Source organism: Carcharodon carcharias, chromosome 28 (assembly GCF_017639515.1).
Source record: "Carcharodon carcharias isolate sCarCar2 chromosome 28, sCarCar2.pri, whole genome shotgun sequence".
Taxonomy (NCBI): Eukaryota; Metazoa; Chordata; class Chondrichthyes; order Lamniformes; family Lamnidae; genus Carcharodon; species Carcharodon carcharias.
Window position 1 is genome coordinate 22,562,692 of NC_054494.1, and position 8,254 is coordinate 22,570,945.

At 44.9% G+C, this 8,254-nt stretch overlaps 1 non-coding gene across 1 annotated transcript; it reads left to right on the forward strand.

Annotated features, from left to right (window-relative positions):
- Nucleotides 1–3,502: 3,502 nt before the first annotated feature.
- Nucleotides 3,503–3,604, forward strand: LOC121270953. Its single transcript, XR_005941645.1, has one exon. It is a non-coding gene; the product is annotated as a U6 spliceosomal RNA (small nuclear RNA).
- The last annotated feature ends 4,650 nt before the right edge of the window (nt 3,605–8,254 follow it).

Consider the following 8,254-nt stretch of genomic DNA (forward strand, 5'->3'; position numbering starts at 1 on the left):
GATGACCTTGGTGGTTGTCCTCTGGCTAGTGGAGCCTATGCTGGCCCCACCTGGGCGGGAGTGGCCAGTGCCATGGCTGGCACCTCCCACAGTCACTGGCAGAGGGCCAGAGGAGCTGCTGCCATCATCCAGAGCACCTTGAAAGGAGCCTACAGAGACGACAGGCAGCTCGTGTGCCAACGTCAGATCGCTCTGGACCTCCCTGCTTGCCATTGATGGATGGGCACCTAGCTGGGATATTGGGTGCCCCATCCATCTCCCACACTGACATTGACCACATGAGGTCAGTGCCTGTGTGAGGGCTTGCAGGTCCGAGCGCAATCCCAGGAACTCCTCATTCTGTTCCTGGAGCTGCCTCCCCACGAGATTCACCACTCTCTCAATGGAGGAGGCAGTGCACTTGGCCATGACACTCAACGCAATGCTCACGCTGTGCATGGACCCCTCCAACACAGAGACCATGGCACGCAGGTTTTCATGGATCTCCGCCAGATCCTCCCACATATCCCGCTGGTCATCCAACATCTGCCATCTAATGCACGACTCTAGAGGCTCATCATCTGCCTTTGAATGAGCATTGCCCTGGTCCCCAGCAGTCCTCCAACTGCCAGTGCCCTGAGCACTCTCTGCCTCCACTTGCACATCAAGCGATTGTAAAGTGCCCTCACCAATGTGTACCGACATTCTAGCCGTAGCTCTAATGCCCACCAAGGTGCTGGTATCTATGCACCCCCCCCCCAGCTTATATTTCACCTCTCTCCTTGGATTCACCTAGTTCTGTTGAAGGGTCATGAGGACTCGAAATGTCAACTCTTTTCTTCTCCGCCGATGCTGCCAGACCTGCTGAGTTTTTCCAGGTAATTCTGTTTTCATTAGTTAAAGACATAGTCATAGAGTCATAGAGGTCTGCAGCATAGAAAAAGGCCCTTCAGACCATCGAGTTTGCGCCAGTCAAACAAGTACCTAACTATTCTAATTCCATTTTCCAGCACTAGGCCATGAATGCAAGTACACATCCAAATGCCTCTTAAATGTTATGAGGGTTTCTGCCTCTGCCACCATTTCAGGCAGTGAGTTCCAGATTCCCACCACCCTCTGGGTGAAAACATTTTTCCTCACATTCGCTCTAAACCTCCTGCCCCTTACCTTATATCTATGCTCCCTGGTTATTGATCCATCCACCTAGGGGAAAAGCTTCTTCATGTCTACCCTATCTATGCCCCTCATAATTTTATACACCTCAATCATGTCCCCCCTCAATCTCCTCTGCTCCAGGGAAAATAACCCTAATCTATCCAATCTCTCCTCATAACTAAAACTCTCCAGCCCAGGCAACATCCTGGTAAATCTCCTCTGCGCTCCCTCTAGTGCAGTTACATCCTTCCTATAATGCGGATTCCAGAACTGCATGCTATAATCTAGCTGTGGCCTAACCAGTGTTTTAAACAGTTCCAGCATAACCTCCCTGCTCTTATATTCTACGCCTTGGCTAATAAAGGAAAGTATCCCATATGTCTTCTTAACCACCTTATCTACCTGTCCCGCTACCTTAAGGAACCAGTGGACATGCACACCAAGGTCCCTCTGATCCTTAGTACTTCCCAGGGTCCTACCATTCATCGTGTATTCCCATGCCTTGTTTGTCCTGCCCAAGTGCATCACCTCACACTTATCCGGATTAAATTCCATTTGCAACTGATCAGCCCATCTGACCAGCTCATCTATATCCTCTAAGCTGTCCTCCTCACTATTTACCACCCCACCAATTTTCTTGTCATCTGTGCACTTACTGATCAACCTCTTACATTCATGCCAACCTGACCTGCCCTCCGACCTGCCGTGTCCAGCTGCACTTGACTCCATTGCCCTTTCAGGGGCTGCCTGGGCCATTTTTAAACCAGCCGCCGGGCCGTCATTGGACCTGGCAGCTGACAGGCCCCTGCCCGTGCTCAGTCCTTCCTGGCCAGTGCGGAGCTGTGTTTCATGCTGGGTGGGCCTTAATTGGCCTGTCAACATGAAATTGCAGTCGGGACCTGATCACAGTCACTCCCGGGCCCGCTCGCCACACCCAACTGACAAAGGGAAAATCCTGTCCATTAAAATGCAAAGTGCTGGATATTGAAATAGTGGCTGCCACGGACCCACCCAAACAGACAGACCCACCCAAAATCCCTTGGAAATACACAATAGGTGAAGAATTTCAAGCTAGGGTGCAACCACTGCAGAGAAATTGCAAGCAAGTTTTCAGCAGAGGAAACAGGCTGAATGCTGGGCTCTCTCTCTCTCTCTCTCCTTTGGAATAAGTGCATTCCCCGGTTTGGGAGCCAACTTTACTAGAAATCTATCAGTGAACAGAGATCTTTTAATAATTTAATAATCTTTTAATAATTGCAACATCTTCTACATCTGACCACATCCACAAAACCAGCTAATCCAACTTGACATTTAAAAATCTATGCCTCAAGGACAATCAAAGGACACTTAACTATATATTCTCTCAACTTGTTTCATTGGACTCTAAAGCCCTGTACCTCTGATGCGTGTGTCCAAATGACTGCATGAGGGCCGAATGCTTCACGTCACATTTTTATTATTTTTTTCTTGAGTTTAATGGTTAATAAATTTGCTGTTTCTTTAACTCAGGAAAACCTTGTGTGATTGACTTTTTATTGCTCACAGCTTAAATACTTAAATACATTTGGGTTCAGAAAAGACATTTCCTCGTGAAAAAGAAACTTAAACCTTTATTGTGATCAACCAAGGAGGCTGAATAGAGAGGAGCCAGTTCACTCCTTCTCGCCTGGTCATAGGAAAACTGGGGGCTCGTCCAGGAATTGTTCCCACAGAAAGAATTGGAGTGGGGAAAGTAAATTGTTCCTTCAAAAGTTATTTTAAAAACTGCAAAATGTTTTCTTAGGTTTATAATGCTGAAGTGCTAAAATGTCCACATTTGATGTCAATGCTTTTGTACAGAAAGATGAGATAACTGCCGAGCAGTTAAGGGTCCTGTCCTTGGAAAAATTAAAAAGTGTAGCTAGGCATTTAGAGGTGGAGTTTCACCCAAAGCCAGAAAAATGGACATTTTGAAACACCTGGAAGTGATCCAGTTCATGCTGGAGGTGTGCCATCAGAAATTTTGTATCCTCAGGAAACTGTCTGACCAGATGTACCTGGAATTTGAACAGCTTAAGCAGCTCGCTTTTGACCAGTGGGTACGGGCACTTAAATTGAGGCCACCTACAAAAACCCTTGTGAAATAATTCTCCTCAAGCAGTTCAAAACTCCGCACTCTTCCCCCTAAAAACTCATAGAGAGAAACAGAGAGTATCAGGGGCCAGGCAGGCAGCAACTCTAGCTGATGATTATGAGTTTATCAACAAACCCCCATCCGAAAGGAAACCCTTTCTTAGTCAACACCAACCAACTGAGAAGGACAGAAGGCGAGAGAGTAATTGGAAACTGATGATGATGACAAAAACATTGCCGATTGTTGTAAAAACCCATCTGGTGCAGGACATATACTAAAATTGGAACGATACAGAGAAGATTAGCATGGCCCCTGCACAAGGATGACATGCAAATTCGTGAAGCATTCCATAAAAAAAAAAGTCATTTAGGGAAGGAAATCTGCCGTCCTTACCTGGTCTGGCCCACAGCAATGTGGTTGACTCTTAAATGCCCTCTGAACAAGGGCAATTAGGGATGGGCAATAAATGCTGGCCTAGACAGTGATGCCCACATCCGATGAACAAATGGAAAAAGACAAGAGACAACTGGGAACACAGGCGGCCTTCCTCGGGCCAGAAAGGATAGTGCTGAGAAGAGGAGGGATGCTAAGAAACCAATGTGTTTTAACTGACGCAAGGCAGGACACCTCTGTGCTGATTGCTGGAGGTTATGGGAAAAGACTTGTGGGATTTTTTGGGGCACAGAAATGCCACACAGAAAATGGGAATCAGACAGAGAGCATAGTAGACCAGGCTGTGGTTCTGACTGCAGCAGCACCAGATGGGTTTTTACAACAATCAGCAATGTTTTTGTCATCATCATCAGATTCCTATTACTCTCTCGCCTTCTATCCTTCTAACGAGAGTGCGGGTGAGTTTAAAAAATTCCCTGAGAGTTACAAGGATTTTATATCAAAGGAAGAGTGACCACGTTTCCCCAGAGCGAGGCGAGTAAGCTGATAGCGAGGGGATAGCCAAGCGTTACTGCATGGCTTTCCATCACGGGTTGCAGTAAGGGCTAAGGTGTTGGTAAAGGGATTAAAGGAGGGTACATGCCCATCGCCTTATATTGGCTGCACCTAGAGTGCAACTTTGGGCAGGAATTTAGGTTTGTTGGGTGAGTGTGAGCTTGACCCGATCAGGTGTTAAATAGAGCACGATGATGTCAGGCGAACATCCCAACTTCATCGCGCATTCACACGATATTTTGGTCAGTGAGAGTTGGCAGTGTGCCTGCCGAAAACTTAGAGGGCCATTAAGCCCATTAATCAATTAATTAAGCTGTGTTTTTTGCTGCCCATCCAACCTTATGGTTGGCGGGTGGGTGAGTTGGCCAAGAGGCCTTTGGATTTTTTAGGAAACCTCAGCAATAGGTGGGGTGAGGTTTCCAACAGCAATTAAAAAAAAAAATTTTAAACATCATTTTTAATATGTCCCTGTTCATGTGACTGAGTCACGTGTGGGGACGTTTCCCTTATTTTTAAAATCTTCATTTCTCATTATAAAATTCTTCAGCTCCTTGAGGCAGCTCTGTGCCTTCAGGGAACTTTCAGTGCTCACTCCTCCAGGCATGTACAGACTTTAGTGCTCCACCTGCCCCCACCCCGGCAGCGCTGATGTTCTCAGTGCACATTTCACCCTGGCTGTCTGTTAATTGGCCAGCCTGCGTGAAATCATGGTTGGGGCCCGATCGCCAGTGGCAGGTCATTTCCTGGCCGCTCTCAGGCCTGCCCAACGAAAGGAAAATCCTGGCCCTTGTGTCGGTACTGGTGACCCCGGGAGTTGTCCCCAGTTTGCCTATGGATGAGGTCAACCTGCTCCTCGGCAATGACCTGGAGGCCAAAAGTAATAGCATCCCCAGTAGTCTCAGAGAAGCTGGCCGAGGTAAGGGAGACAGAACAGGTGCAGGAGAAAATGCCTGGCATTTGCCCTGACTCTGTGGTAACCCGGTCTATGGCCAGACAACTCTGTCAGAGGAGGCTGAAGTGGCACTGCAGACAGATGACCCTACTATCTGGTTTTCTGAGACCTTTTTTTGGAAGTCTAGAGGACTCTAAGGAGGTAATAAGTAGATCTTCCTTAGTTACGGCTCAGCAGACCGACCAGTTGTTAAAAAAAAGTTTGCTCAGACTGCCCAAACTGAAGCTGAGGCAGAGGCAATCCCTGAATGCTACGACATTAAAATGAAGGGTTGATGAGGAAGGACCTGCGAACAAGGAGTGGACAGTGATCCACCAGGAAGTGGTGCTGCTCAGGTACCATGGGGAAATATTACAGTTAGCACATGAAATCCCAATGGCAGGACATGTTGGTATGTGCAAAACCCAAGCCCGCATCAGCTAGCATTTTTACTGGCCACACCTCCAAAAGGAGGTAGTGAGGTTTTGCAGAAACTGCCACACCTGCCATGTTGTGGGAAAACCCCAACCTGCAATAGACAAGCACCTCTGACTCCTGTGCTGGCTTTTGGGGAACCATTTGGTAAGTTAGTTAAGTGGACTGTCTGGAGCCCATGCCTAAATTAAAAGGGGGCTACCAGTATATCCTTACCATCAGGATATACTAAACAAGAGGGTGAGGGATCAAGCTTGGTTAGAGGTAGAAATTCAAGGTGTAAAGTCAAGACAGGACAGCGAAATAGTCATATGAGAAATAAGGGTCAGAGAATGGCAGGAAGGGACAGAGAGAAAAAATTTAAGAATACATCAACAGTCAAGACTAGATGCTACAAAGGTAATAAAAAGACAAAACCGAAGGCTGTCTTTCTGAATGCATGTAGCATTCATGACAAGATAACTGAATTGATAACCCACATTGAAGTAAATATACTTCATAGCAATTATGGAGACGTGGCTGCAGGATGACAAAGATTAGGTCTTTAATATTGAGGGGTATGTGACATTCAAGAAAAATAGGAAGCTAGATAAAGGTGGAGGGGTCACACTATTAATCAAAGAGGACATTGGTTCAGGAGATCAGGATTTAGAATCAGTTTGGGTACAGGTGTGGAACAGTAGGGGAAAAGTCATAGTGAGAGTGGTCTACAGACCCCCTAACAGTAACCACTGTGTAGGACAAAGTATTCAAGAGACAATATTGTGTGCTTGTGATAAAGGGAGGCCAGTAATCATGGGTGATTTTAGTTTACATATAAACTGGAAAAATCAGATGGGCAGTAGCCTGGATGAGATGTTAGAATGCTTTTGAGATAGTTTCATGGAGCAGCATGTTCTCGAACCAACCAGAGAGCAGGTTATATTAGACTTGGTATTGTGAAATGTGACAGGATTAATTAATGACCTCAGAGTAAAGGTACCCCTAGGTAGCAGCAACCACAATATGATCGGATTTTACATCCAGCTTGAAAGGGAGAAGAGTGGGTCTAAGACTAGTATTTTAAACTTAAATAAGGGCAACGATGTGGGGATGAAAGCTGAACTAGCTGAGGTGAACTGGGAAACTAGGCGAGAGGATAGATCAATAGAGAAGCAGTGGCAGATATTTAAGGGAATATTTCAGAGTATTCAGAATAAGTACATTCCTATTATAGAGAAAAATCTTCAGGGGAGGATCCATGGTTAACTAAAGAAATTTAAGGATCGCATCAAACTTAAGGAAAAAGCATACAATTCCGCAAAGATGAGTGGTAGGACAGATGAATGGTCAATATATAACAAATGGCAGAGAATGACTAAAATGTTAACTAGAAGAAAGACATTAGAGAAAGAGAGGAAGCTAGCTAGAAATGTAAAAACAGATATCAAGAATTTCTACAGGTATTTAAAAAGGAAAAGTAAGTACGTGAATGTTGGTCCCCTAGAGAGTGACAGTGGGGAGTTAATAATAGATAATAAGGAAATGGTAGAAGAAATGAACAAATAATTTCCTTCTGTGATTACTGTAGAGGATACAAAAAACATTTCAGTAATAGCTGCAAATCAGGAGGTGAAAAGGAGAGAGGAACTTGGTGAAATTGAAATCACTAGGGAAATGGTACTGAGCAAATTGAGCTGTGGGCTGGCAAGTCTCCGGGTCCCAATGGACTGCATCCTAAGGTCTTAAAAGAGGTGGCTAATGAGGTAGTTGATACGCTGGTGTAATTGTCCGAAATTCACTAGAATCCGGAAAGGTTCCATCAGACTGGAAAGTTGCAAATATAACCCCTCCATTCAAGAAGGGAGGGAGGCAGGAAACAGGAAACTATAAGCCAGTTAGCTTGATATCTGTCACGGGGAAGTTGTTAGAATCAATTATTAAGGAGGCTGTAGCTGGGAACAGAGAAGATCTCAAGGCAATTGGGAAGAGTCAGCATGGTTTTGTGAAAGGAAAATCATGTTAACTAATTTATTGGGGTTTTTTGAAGGAGTAACATGTGTGATAGATAAAGGAGAGCCTGTACACGTACTGTACTTGGATTTCTAGAAGGCATTTGATAAGGTGGCACATCAAAGGTTATTACAGAAAATAAAAGAGCATAGTTTAGGGGTTAACATATTAGCATGGTTAGAAGATTGGCTGGCTGTCAGAAAGCAGGGAGTAAGCATAAATGGGTCTTTTTTGGATTGGTATGTTGTGACGAGTGGAGTCCCACAGGGGTCTCAACTTTTTATGATTTACATTAATGACTTAAATGAGGGGAGTGAAGACATGGTAGCTAAATTTGCAGATGACACCAAGATAGGTAGGAAAGTATGTTGTGAAGAGGACATGAAGAGGCTGCAGACAGATGTAGCTAAGTTGAGTTAGTGGCCAAAGATCTGACAAATGGAGTTTAACGTGGGAAAATGTGAAATTGTTCACTTTGGCAGGAAGAACAAAAAAGCAAAGTATAACTTAAATGGAGGATGGCTGCATAATTTAGAGGTGCAGATGGATCTAGGTGTTCTAGTACATGAGTCAGAAAAGGTTAGTATGCAGGTACAGCTAGTAATTAAGAAGGCTAATGAAATGCTATCCTTTATTACTAGAGGGATTGAACACAAAAATAAGGATGTTATGCTTCAGTTATATAGGGCATTGGTGAGACT